We start from the raw sequence: 12,873 nt of genomic DNA, 5'->3' as shown, positions 1-12,873 counted from the left end.
TGCAAGTGCCCTGCCCTCTTTTAAATCTGGCCACTCTAGTATAGCTCCTGCAGTTTTAACTGTTGTGATGTGAGGGAGGTTCACCAGGTTCTCCATATATACAAATGACACCTGCTGAAATTCCCTTTTCTATGCAACTGTTAAAGATACAGGAGCCCTGTCCTCCTTTTCATATGGTCACCCTACTATTCGGCCCTGGTTAGGCCTCAACTAGAGTATTGCGTCCAGTTCTGGGCTCCACAATTCAAGAAGGACGCAGACAAGCTGGAGCATGTTCAGAGGAGGGCAAACAGGATGATCAGGGGTCTGGAAACAAAGCCCTATGAAGAGAGACTGAAAGAACTGGGCATGTTTAGCCTGGAGAAGAGAAGATGGAGGGGAGACCGGATAGCACTCTTCAAATACTTCAAATGTTGTCATACAGAGGAGGGCCAGGTTCTCTTCTCAATCCTCCCAGAGTGCAGGACACAGAATAACGGGCTCAAGTTAAAGGAAGCCAGATTCCAGCTGGACATCAGGAAAAACTTCCTGACTGTTAGAGCAGTATGACAATGGAACCAGTGACCTAGGGAGGTGGTGGGCTCTCCCACACTAGAGGCCTTCAAGAGGCAGCTGGACAACCCTCTGTCAGGGATGCTTTAGGGTGGATTCCTGCATTGAGCAGGGGGTTGGACTCGATGGCCTTGTAGGCCCCTTCCAACTCTGCTATTCTGTGATTCTAGGGAAGGAAGGAAGGAAAAGAAAGAGACTCTGGTTACTTGGTTGGGCACAGTAGGTCCGGCCCTACTGTTATGCTGACTCATGTGCCCACATCAGGTGACAAAACAGGAAGAGTGGCAAATTGCCCCGCTCTGCCCCAGCTGCCTCTTCATCACCTCTAGAAGCAAGTACTCTGGAGATCCTCACCAGCCATTCTTCAAGGCTTTCTTGAAGTGGCGAGATACGTTGGGCCGAGGGTGGGGCACAGGCATAGAAGCGAACTAAATGAATCAATCCTAATGTTAACTGCCGTTAAATCAAGACCCACCTTTGCTTCGGCTCCTGTGCCTTGAACAGCTGCATGGCAGACAGAAATCCAACACGTGTCGTGTTCCCCCATTGCTTCGCCTGTGTACCGAAGGGAAATGCCCCAGTTGGATTTCTGTCTGCCACACCATAGTTAAAGGCTTGAAGCAGGGAAGAAAAACAGCTAGGAATCTGAGGTCTCGCCTAATAACACGCCGTCACAGAGATCCAACATCCCGTTTTGCTGCTGCCTCATCCTCACTGTTGCAGCTGCAGGGCAAACAGAAAAGGAATGAAAGCAAAACATATTTTCTTTTTTTAAAAAAATAACTTGGCAAAAGGTGTGTTTATACCACACTCAAGCAAGAGCAACAACAACAACAAATCCCCACACAAGTCATTTTAACAAAAGGGAATAAAATTATATGTATGATATTATTTTCTCTAAGATTTTTCTTCTTCTTTCCCCCTAAACGATTCAATACATTAGAGATGGAGGAGTGATATTTTTAGTGAAAGCATAAAAACCGCTCCCAAGCTTTCTTCCGTGACGTGTTGCACTTATGCAATTAAAAAATTGGCTGAAACGACGCACTTCTCGTCCGGCCTACTTTTCCTGTTCTCTGAGGCTTAACAAGCCAGCCCAGCAGAACAATGGGAGGGGACCCCCTCACGTCCCTGACACGGGCACACACGGGAGTACAAAGCCACATTCCCACTGTGGTCTGGTGTGATGAATTGCTTAGTCGTTCTCTGCTTTGCACCTACAGTTCTGAAGGCAGCACTTTGGTGTCAGGTTAGTCCCAGCAGTAAAATCTTCCACTGGTGTGCAGTTTACCGCGGCTGCTTCATTGGGAAAGCACGTAAGACATTGTCTTAGGTCAGGGTCAGGCTATTTCTCCTGTTATCTACATCCAGGGTCTTTCACATCACCTGCTTCCCTGATCCGTTTTTAACAGGAGATACCGGGCTTTGAACTGGGACGGCTCTACCCACTGAGCTACGCTCCCATCTCCCAATGGAAGGGAACTGCTGCTGATCTTCTCTGGGGATGGACAGATGGCACAGAAACAAGGAGCAGAGCCTCCTCCGAAGAACGAGGAGCAAAGTGTTTTATCAGAACGTCGTTCTTTTCCAAACAGGAGTGTTTAATACGGTGTTTTTATTCTTTTATTCTATTTGTTGTTCTGAAACGTTTTGGATGGGGAGAGGTATATAAATGTTGTTAATTAATTAATTAATTAAAAGAAGTGGTGGGAAGAGCAAACAGCCAAAAAGAAAGAAAAAAGGACACTCTAGGGCTCTTCTTAACTGGAGGTGGGGACACCCAGTGCTTGGAAAGTGCAACAAGAAGAATCCAGTGCTCTGGAAAGAGCAAAGACGTGGTTCTCCTCCAGAGAATGGGGAGCAAAGAGCATAAGAACATCAGAAGAGCCCTGAGGCTGGATCAGACCAAGGGTCCATCTAGTCCAGCACTCTGTTCACACAGTGGCCAAACAGCCATCGGCCAGGGACCCACAAGGCAGGACATGGTGCAACAGCAGCCTCCCGCCCATGTTCCCCAGCAACTGGTGTGCACAGGCTTACTGCCTCAAATACTGGAGCTAGCACACAACCATCAGGGCTAGTAGCCACTGATAGCCTTTGCCTCCTGGAACTTATCCAACCCCCTTTTAAAGCTATCCAGATTGGTGGCCCTCACTACATCTTGTGGTAGTGAGTTCCATAATTTAACTATGCGCCGTGTGAAGAAGTCCTTCCAGAGGTGTTGGAACCAATACCCACCATTCCCAGCCATCGCCTGCCCCCTTCCTGACTTGCCCCGATCCATCCAGGTCCATGTGCCTCATGTTCTCAATGCCCCCAGTCTGTCTGAGTGACATGGCCCTTGCTCTGTTTGGAGGGGAGAGGATGTGGTGGGCAACGTGTGGACCTTAGGCTTTTGGGCCTACAACTCCCATAATCCCTTAGGGCTGTGGGGGGATGTAGGCCAATACATCTAGAGGGCCACAAGTTGCCCCTCCCAGCCCTGCTGTGATGACCAGTATCAAGTTCAAGTGGTAGCTTGTCCAGAAACTCATCCCGAACATTTTGTTTGCTGACATCGGAGCATTCGATGGCTCAGAGTGAATTGGTCAGTGGGAGAATGTTTCTTGAACCATTTCTGTGAGGGGAGGAAAAGGCCTAATCAAATATATATATATATATATATATATATATATATATATATATAGTACTGACCAGGAATAAATAGTGGTTGCATACAAAGTCCATACAGAGATGGGTCCACTACGGTGGGAAAATTGTGCCATGTAGACTAGGGTGACCAGCTCTTTAGGCAATGGGCCATTCTGCATGAGGCTTTTGATCCACACCTTTACCCAGACATGATAGCACTCTTCAAGAACTTGAAAGGTACTTTCACACAGAGGAGGGCCAGGATCTCTTCTCGATCCTCCCAGAGTGCAGGACGCGGAATAACAGGCTCAAGTTAAAGGAAGCCAGATTCCATCTGGACATCAGGAAAAACTTCCTGACTGTTAGAGCAGTACGACAATGGAATCAGTTACCTAGGGAGGTTGTGGGCTCTCCCACTCTAGAGGCCTTCAAGAGGCAGCTGGACAAGCATCTGTCAGGGATGCTTTAGGGTGGATTCCTGCATTGAGCAGGGGGCTGGACTCGATGGCCTTGTAGGCCCCTTCCAACTCTGCTATTCTATGATTCTATTATTCTACTTCCGGATTCAACTCCCTAACACATTTTCCCCCCTGGGTTTTTTCTTTCTCTGCCTTTCTGTATGTTCCATTACACAGCCACTAGGTGGCGATGTGGCATAGCAGAATTGCACAAATGCAGAAGGCGTCTATAATACCATTAAGTAAAATACCAGACTGGTTAGGGGTGGAAAAAATCTTATTAAGAGGGGGAAAACATGATAATAGTTGCAAAGCACAGGAGAGGCCTTGGAGGATGGCAGCATCATGTAAAGGACCTGCAAACTGAGGTGAGTTGAGGAATCATGAGTGCATAATAAAAGCCTTATTTAGAAAGTCTCGTAGAGTCATCACTGGCCTGAAATCTCTATAGTGGGGCAGGAGAGCCGATGGTGCCATCACTCCCTCCAACCCAAAGCATAATGCAGGAGGACATGAAGGTTCTCCTGCTCTCCTAGATAAGGTAAGAGCAGTCTCTCTCCCAGCTGGAGTACGAGCTCTAGGAAGACGCACAGAAAGGGCTTATTTTGAGAGAGTTGGCTGCAGCCAGACTAACATTTCCCAAGGTCTATGACACCAAGACCAATGACCCTAGTGAGTCCAACATCCACCCATCCCGTGCTTGCCAAAAGAACAAAAGTTATTACAATTGTGTTTACAAAAGGGGCCTTCACAATTAGGTACACCACAAGACTTCTCCAACGTCCCTGCCCCACCCCTGATCAAGGAGGAGGAAGAGGAAGAAGAAGAAGAAGAAGAAGAAGAAGAAGAAGAAGAAGAAGAAGAAGAAGAAGAAGAAGAAGAAGTAGTAGTTCTTACCCGCCTCTCCATTTGGATTGGGGCGGGGAATAACAATAAGTATAAAACACATAAAACTGGATTAAAATCATAGTATACATTATTAAAACATCCTAAAAACATCCTAAAATTCCATTGGATAGGCCTGCCGGAATAGATCGGTCTTTATAGCTTTCTTTAATGCTAAAAGACTGTTAAGTTGACGAGTCTCCTCCAGCAGGCCATTCCACAGTCTGGGAGCAGCAGAAGAGAGGGTCCTCTGGGTAATAGTTGTCAATCTAGTTTTTGTTGACTGGAGTAAATTCTCCCCAGAGGACCTGAACGTGCAGGGCAGATTGTATGGGAGAAGGCGATCCCACAGGTAGCCTGGACCCAAACTATGTAGAGCTTTAAAGGTGATAACCAACACTTTAGACTTCGCCCGGAAACTAATTGGCAGCCAGCGAAGAGATTTTAAAACTGGTGTAATGTGGTCCCGCCAGGTGTACCGGTGACCAGCCTGGCTGCCATATTTTGCACTAATTGAAGGAACGGTTCTTTGCCCGGGTCCAGACAGTTCTGTTCCCATCTTGCAGAACCCAACATTACTCAGCGACAAGCAAGAAGCAGTCAGCAAATTATTTCAAATTGCAAGTCTGAGCGGCTTGGAACAGACATTCATTTTGCCAATTAAATAATTGGCTATGAATTATTCAGAGGGCCATATGGGCAATAAACAGGCATGAAAGATCTCTCTGCACCTGTAGGGTAAGAGCAGCGTTAGCCAAGTTTGGGGGGCAAGCAAACCGCCCCACCCCTCCTCCTCCTCTTCCACCTGTTAAGATAACCTTTACTGGCCTTCTGACATTCATGTAGAGGCCTGTAAGTAAGGAGGGAGAAATGACTGGGAAGGGGGAAGATTGGATGGCAGCTACGAACTTGGCAGGTGGCGCAAGTGGTGCCTGGGTCAGAGCGTAAAAAGCGCCTTGCTGGATTGAACCAAAGGTCCTTCTCATCCATCTGCCAACTTCCAACAATGGCCAGTCCGGATACGGAAATGGAATGGAAACCCACCAGCAGGACCGTGAAGGCGGCTGCAGCCACATCCAGTGACGTCCTAGTGGAAGTTCCATACTGGAATATATTTTGCCAGCATAACAGGGTGGGTTGAGGTGGAGTTGAGTAAGTCAAGGGTCCAAGCATGGGGCGATACACAATGCCCAGAGGTCCAGTGGGACCTGGCCAAGGCGGCAACCGCATTACCACAAGGACAGGAGGGGGGCAGTGGCGGAATGAAAGCTATGGTGTAGGTCGTGTTTGACGAGGATAATTACGGGAGTGTACGTTCCTGTATCGGAGTACGTATTGTCCAGATCACGTGAGGTTTGCTGCCTGCAGCCAATCAATAGCGCTGTTAGAGCAGGACAAGCAATATTTTGAACAATAAGTTGCTTGCCCCCTGGTCCTTTCTCTAGAACTGAGAGCGTCTGCTGGTGCAGTGAAACTAGGACTTGTAGTGAGAGATGGATCTGTGCTTCTGCATGTGACACGGCCTCTCATGTACTAGCAGTCAAGAGTTCTTTGTGCGTAAGCAGAAAGGAGGGACAGCTTGTGGGAGGGACAAAGCTGTGGAAGAGATAATAATCAGGGACTTTGGGGGCCCAGGAACAGTGGGAGCCGGTGCTGCGTAAACCCCAGCTGCACTGGCTGGAGTGGGCTGCGACAGGGTGCAAGCGTTTCTCTTTCGGCAGAGAGGGCCCACATTAGCTTCGCAGGCCCTGGTTACACCTGCAGAAAGCATCACAGGTGTAGAAGTACTGCTGAAGGTAGGTCACAGAATGCAGCAGGGGCAGCTTTGGAACTTGTTCCTGCCAGCCTGGCCCTAAATGTCATTAATTTTCCTCATCATTGGTTTTAGGTGTGTGTGGGAGGGGGGGCATTCTAAACAATAAAGATCTGTTGGAACCAGTTACCTAGGGAGATTGTGGGCTCTCCCACACTAGAGGCCTTCAAGAGGCAGCTGGACAACCCTCTGTCAGGGATGCTTTAGGGTGGATTCCTGCACTCAGCAGGGGGTTGGACTCGATGGCCTCGTTGGCCCCTTCCAACTCTGCTCTTCTATGATTCTATGACTCCCATCTCTAGCCCTGGCCAGCATGAGCTGACAGGGCTTTGTACTGAAAATGGCAGGTAAACTCCCACCTCACTTCTCCACCCTTCCCATCCTACGATGGGTTGCTCTGCCATTCTGTCTGTGTGTGTGTGTGTGTGTGTGTGTGTGTGTGTGTGTGTGACACACATGCGCACACGCAGACACACACAGTCATTTCTAGCTATAAATACAAATCAGGCAGCCAGGAAGCTAAGCAAAGAGAACTAAGACAAGTTGAAGGACACCAATCAATGCTCCCGTTTTTCTGAACAGACAAGGCCTCCTTGCAATCTGGTTCAGGCAATATATACTAACTAGCGAAGCAGATGTATCAAAACCACATGGAAATGATGTCAATATAGGAACTGAGTCTGGGAACTGATGGTGATGAAAAGCTGCCAGGTGCAACTCTCCAGTCTAATGCTTCCGAAAGATAGTCAGGTTATATCACCATCAGTGCCCTCAGCTCATGATTTTGCAGTGAAAAAGGCCAGCAATATAAAGCTTTAGAGTGAATCAGCCCATTAGAATTGGATGGGAAAATTAAAACTTTTTAGAGGATAATGTCTTAATTAGGCCCAACCAAGATGTTACAAAATAGCCAGCAAGCTTTATCGTCCTCTCCTTCAGACTGGATGTCACGTCAACTAAAAATAGCAAAAGGGGAGGGGGGTTGGGAGCATGGCAGAAAAGGCCCAGTGTGGAATTTCAAAAATATGGGGGTGGAGGGGGGGAGTAACTTAAAAATTAAAATAGAAACTTTTCTTCCATCACTCATGATATTGTACGGATGGGATTGTGGTGCGTATGTGTGTGTGTGTGTAGGAGGTGGACGATGTTTCGAGTTTTTACAGAGCAGCCTCTGACCCCAAAATGGATGCTTGGGCTCCTGGTTTATCAAAGGGGAAGGAAAGAGCCTTGTCACACTCTGGGTCTCCTTGCACCCCACACACCTTGCATTCATCGCCAATGGATGCTGTTGTTTTTATACTGTTTTTATGTTTTTTAAATTTTTGTATACTTTTAATGTTTACTATTTTTAATTGTTGTAAACCACCCAGAGAGCTTCGGCTGTGGGGCGGTATATAAATGTAATTAAATAAATCAATAAATCAATAAATGGTGGGGTGAGAACGGATGGATGTTGAAGCCCGCAGTGCCTCACCTGGTGATTGGTAGGCTCGATTTGGAATGGGCAGAGGCAAACTAATGTTCATTTTCCAGGTAAGTTAGAAGATCTCTTTTGCTCTGCTCATCCCAAGGTTCAGGCTCCTGAGGAGGATGCTCAAGCACCTCCTTGGACTTGCTGTTCATGGACATCTTGGTACCATGAGAAATAATGTAATGAGGGCCCACCTTTCTGTCACTGCCAGATACATTTTTGGGGGCTAGTAAAAGGGAGGCTCAGTAATGACCTGGTGGTGCAAGTTGGTTATGAGCTGAGCCCAATCCGCGAAGGTGCAATGACTAATCGCGTCAAGTATTTTGCCTTACTAAGCATTCCTGGGGAGAGGGAGGCGATGTGGAGCTTAGTGCTTTCTGTGGTGGCCTTCCAACTCCCATCTCACCTCGTTCTGGGAAGACAGAACTCTGTTGGAAATGGAGGACTGCACCACTTGTCAGTCAACCTAACAAGCAGAAACTTTTCCACTTCTGTGTTATTATAATGAATTTTAATTAAAAAACACATTTTAATAGTGGTGTTATCTGATATATAATGGGTTCCTATGGTTTTTTTTCACAGAATCATAGAATAGAATCATAGAATAGTAGAGTTGGAAGGGGCCTATAAGGCCATCGAGTCCAACCCCCTGCTCAATGCAGGAACCCACCCTAAAGCGTCCCTGACAGAGGGCTGTCCAACTGCCTCTTGATCAATGGTGTCCATGCTGAGAGTTTCAGAAGAACTCCCCACATCAAGTTGCCACTGAAGGTCATCCACCAAGGTGACCAAAACAGTCTCAGCATCATATCCTGGTCTAAAGCTTACTTGAAATCATAGAATCATAGAACAGTAGAGTTGGAAGGGGCTTATAAGGGCGTCGAGTCCAACCCCCTGCTCAATGCATGAATCCCTGGCAAATGGTTGTCCAGCTGCCTCTTGAAGGCCTCTAGTGTGAGAGAGCCCACCACCTCCCTAGGTCACTGGTTCCATTGTTGTCCATTGTGTGTTTACGCTTATTGTGACTGACATGGGTATACAATAAATGCATAAATAAATGTATAAATCTATACATAATTAATTGAATTCAAGCCAACATGAAGTTCCCCTCCTACAGTGCTTCCAGATGAAGCTTGTATTGCGCAATCACTCTGCCTCCTTCACGGAATGGGGTCTGGACCACATTGTCTTCCATTTCCATTTGTAACCCTCCTGTCTGTCCCCACTGCGGCTTCTGTCTTTTTTCCCTTCCCACTGAACATCTGTGAAGGAGGGAAAGACAGAAGCGCTGCTTCTTGCCTTTTGACTGGTAGCCCTCGGAGCTGTCTGTCTGGAAGCTCCCCTAGACTGTCTCAATTAAAATACTGCATTGCAACAAGAAAATCTATTCTGTCAGCAGGTTGACAAGCAATTAGAGGCTCATTCTACCAAACACTTTCTGCAATCGCCGTGTGGATTGGTTGCCAGAGCGCTTTCCTCTCCCCCACCCCAACAGAGATCTAAAGAAGATCCGTGGTGGGCCAAGATGATTGCCCTTGATCCCCAAGGGGAGGATGCATATCTCAGAACACTTCTAACAAAGGCTTTGCCGAATCCCTGCCCACAAACATTTGCATAGGGCGGCGAGGACAGTGCGCTTTCGACGGGGCAGAAATGGTTTCCCAAATAACCTTGTTTTGGGCACACGTCACATCTGTTCATAGCATTCTTTTACCCAGGCGGCTGCTGCTGCTGCTTCAGGGCCATTTACTTGTTTGTTTAATGTATTTATGGACCCTCTTTCTGCCAAAGCGCCCAAGGAGGCTTACCATTTTAAACTATTAAAACAGAAAAATGCTATCAAAAAGAATAGAATAAAAAGTCTCTTCAGAAGCTGAAGCAGAAGAGCCCTGGCCTGGGTCCCTCATTTCTGCCATCCTGCAGGGCACAGCGGTCTTAAAGATCCCCTACGTAAGCGGAGGCAAGGCTATCCCAACGGTTGTCTCAGGCCAACCAATGATCTGCTCTCTCCATCTTTCAAAGATCCAGGCAATCAGGGACCATATGGTGAGTGTGGTGATGTCACCCAAAGCAGCAGAGGCTGGTGGCTCCAATTTTGGCAGTTGTGGATCCATTCTGGGTTTTAGTGAGAGCCAGCCAGACCTCTAAAGGAACTATCCAAGGTGCTGACCCTAAATTGGGGGTCTGGTTCAGCACTGTGGAGAGCTCCTTTAGAGTAGAGTTCTGGCTGGGTCGTATGGCACAGAGTGGTAAAGCAGCAGTTTCTGCAGCTGAAACTCTCCCCACGGCCTGAGTTCGATCCCAGCGGAAGCTGGTTTCAGGCGGCCGGCTGGGGTCAACTCAGCCTTCCATTCTCTCGAGATTGGTAAAATGAGTACCCAGTTAGCTGGGGGAAAGGGAATAACGGCTGGGGAAGGCAACGGCAAACCACCCCGCTATAAGGCCTGCCAAGAAAACGTCAGCGAAAGCTGGCGTCCCTCCAGGAGTCAGTAATGACTCAGTGCTTGCAGGAGAGGTTCCTTTGCTTTCCTTCTGGCTGGGTGTGACTAGTACCCAGAATGGATTCACAGCTGCCCTGATTGAAGGTAAGTGTCACCAAGTGAGGGCATGGCTTCTCCGAATGACCCGGAGACCCTCCTCTAACCAATCAGGTGCACGCTGCCTCTGCTGAAATGGTTTCTGTCACTCTTTTCCACTGCTCCCACAAATAATCACCAAAACCAGGGAATTTTTTCATCTGATGAATAGGTTTCCTAAACACACCCTCACACGTGTGTACACATAGAATCATAGAATAGCAGAGTTGGAAGAGGCCTACAAGGCCATCGAGTCCAACCCCCTGCTCAATGCAGGAATCCACCCTAAAGCATCCCCGACAGATGGTGGTCCAGCTGCCTCTTGAAGGCCTCCAGTGTGGGAGAGCCCACAACCTCCCTAGGTAACTGATTCCATTGTCGTACTGCTCTAACAGTCAGGAAGTTTTTCCTGATGTCCAGCTGGAATCTGGCTTCCTTTAACTTGAGCCCGTTATTCCGTGTCCTGCACTCTGGGAGGATCGAGAAGAGATCTTGGCCCTCCTCTGTGTGACAACCTTTCAAGTATTTCATAGAATCATAGAATAGCAGAGTTGGAAGGGACCTAACAGGCCATCGAGTCCAACCCCCTGCTCAGTGCAGGAATTCACCCTAAAGCATCCCTGACAGATGGTTGTCCAGCTGCCTCTTGAAGGTCTCTAGTACACATACACACACACACACACACACACACACACTGTAAAGGTACGACATGCTTCCCAAGCTGGGCCATCCTCAGAGAGACTGGCAGATTCAGGACAGGCCAAAAGAAGAAAGTTCGTCTTCACCCAGTGCATAAACACCTTGGGGAATTCTCTTCCACAAGATGTGCTGATACTGACTGCCAGGTTGGATGGCTTTCGAAATGGGTGAGACCAATTCATGGGTGAGAAGGGAAGGTCTGTCCATGGGCACGAGCCACTAGGGCTAAATTCCCTGCTTGTGAACTCCCCAGCAAACAGCATGCTGGACAAGAGGGACCCTTTTGCCTCCTCTAGAGTATCGCGGCAAATTCTAAAGCAGAGGTGGACAACTTGTGGCCCTCCAGATGTTTTGGCCTGCAACTCCCATTAGCCGTAGCCAGCATGGAGAACCAGTGTGGTGTAGTGGTTAGAATGTTGGACTGGGACTTGGGAGACCTGGGTTTGAGTCCCACTTGGCCGTGGGGGGGGAGGGGCTTTGAGCTAGTGATTTGAGACAGGGACTGACTTTCAGCTGAACCTACCTCACAGGGCTGTTGCGTGGATAAAATGGAGAGTAGGAGGTTCATGTAAGCTGCCTTGGATTTCTTGCAAGAGGAGAAAAGGAGGGATATAAATGTAATAATAAATAAAATAAATAGCCACTGGTGATGGTGTGGGGGGGGGGAGTTCTCCAAATGTTTTGCTTCACATTGCTTACCTCCGTTCTAAAGAGAAGGGGGTTATATCTGTCAGGGCTCTGATCATTACACTGTCATCATCACCATCATGAGGAAGGCCAGGATCTCTTCTCGATCCTCCCGGAGTGCAGGACACAGAATAACGGGCTCAAGTGACAGGAAGCCAGATTCCGGCTGGACATCAGGAAAAACTTCTTTACTGTTAGAGCAGTACGACAATGGAATCAGTTGCCTGGTGAGGTTGTGGGCTCTCCCACACTAGAGGCCTTCAAGAGGCAGCTGGACAACCATCTGTCAGGGATGCCTTAGGGTGGATTCCTGCATTGAGCAGGGGGCTGGATTCGATGGCCTTGTAGGCCCCTTCCAACTCTGCTATTCTATGACTCTATGATCACCATCATCACCATCACATGTGTCCAAGATGTACAGGCCCAGCAATGGCACCGGCTCCTTGACTTCCCGTGCTCCTATGGCAACCTCCTAAGTAAAGAGGGCTGCTGACGTGCTCTCTGTTACTCCGCAGCGCCGCTGCCGCAGATGGCCGGAGGCTTGCATTACCGCTACCAACTCCGCAGTGCTCAGGGGGTGCAAGCAGCCAACAGGTCTCCACCTGGTCCCATAAAGCCTCTGGTTCTTGCTTGGCTCCTCAGACTGAGCAGGGTCCAGGCCCCTTCCCTGCTCTCAGCTCCAAGCCTGTCCTGCCTTCGGAACTGCATTGGGGATGCTTTCTCCATCGATCGGTTCCTGTCCTCCTCCTGAAAATTAGATGAGCGTTCAAAGCTGTGTTAGAGGCGACGCGGCGTTTGTCTTTCCGCTCTGGGTCTTGCGAGTGGTTTGTTTAGAGCCTGCCAGCCTAAGCGAAGCACCTTGAAGCGAGCCCTATAAAATCAGGATAATTCCAGGTAACGGCAGCAGGAACAGACCATTGTTGAAGGATAATGTTCTCCCGCTGACAGCTAAATGCAGGAGCATCTATCAAAAATAGAGGCGGAGGGGAAGCCAGGCGCAGAGGCAATCACAGGAGAGCGAATGGGCAGATCAGGAGATAGCTGGAGCAGTGGGGCTTTGCTCGCTTCGCCCAAGAGGCAGCGGAGGTGGGGGCTCGCTGC

The sequence above is a fragment of the Elgaria multicarinata genome, chromosome 8, assembly GCF_023053635.1.
Source record: "Elgaria multicarinata webbii isolate HBS135686 ecotype San Diego chromosome 8, rElgMul1.1.pri, whole genome shotgun sequence".
In the NCBI taxonomy this organism is placed as follows: domain Eukaryota; kingdom Metazoa; phylum Chordata; class Lepidosauria; order Squamata; family Anguidae; genus Elgaria; species Elgaria multicarinata.
This window is presented reverse-complemented; position numbering follows the sequence as displayed.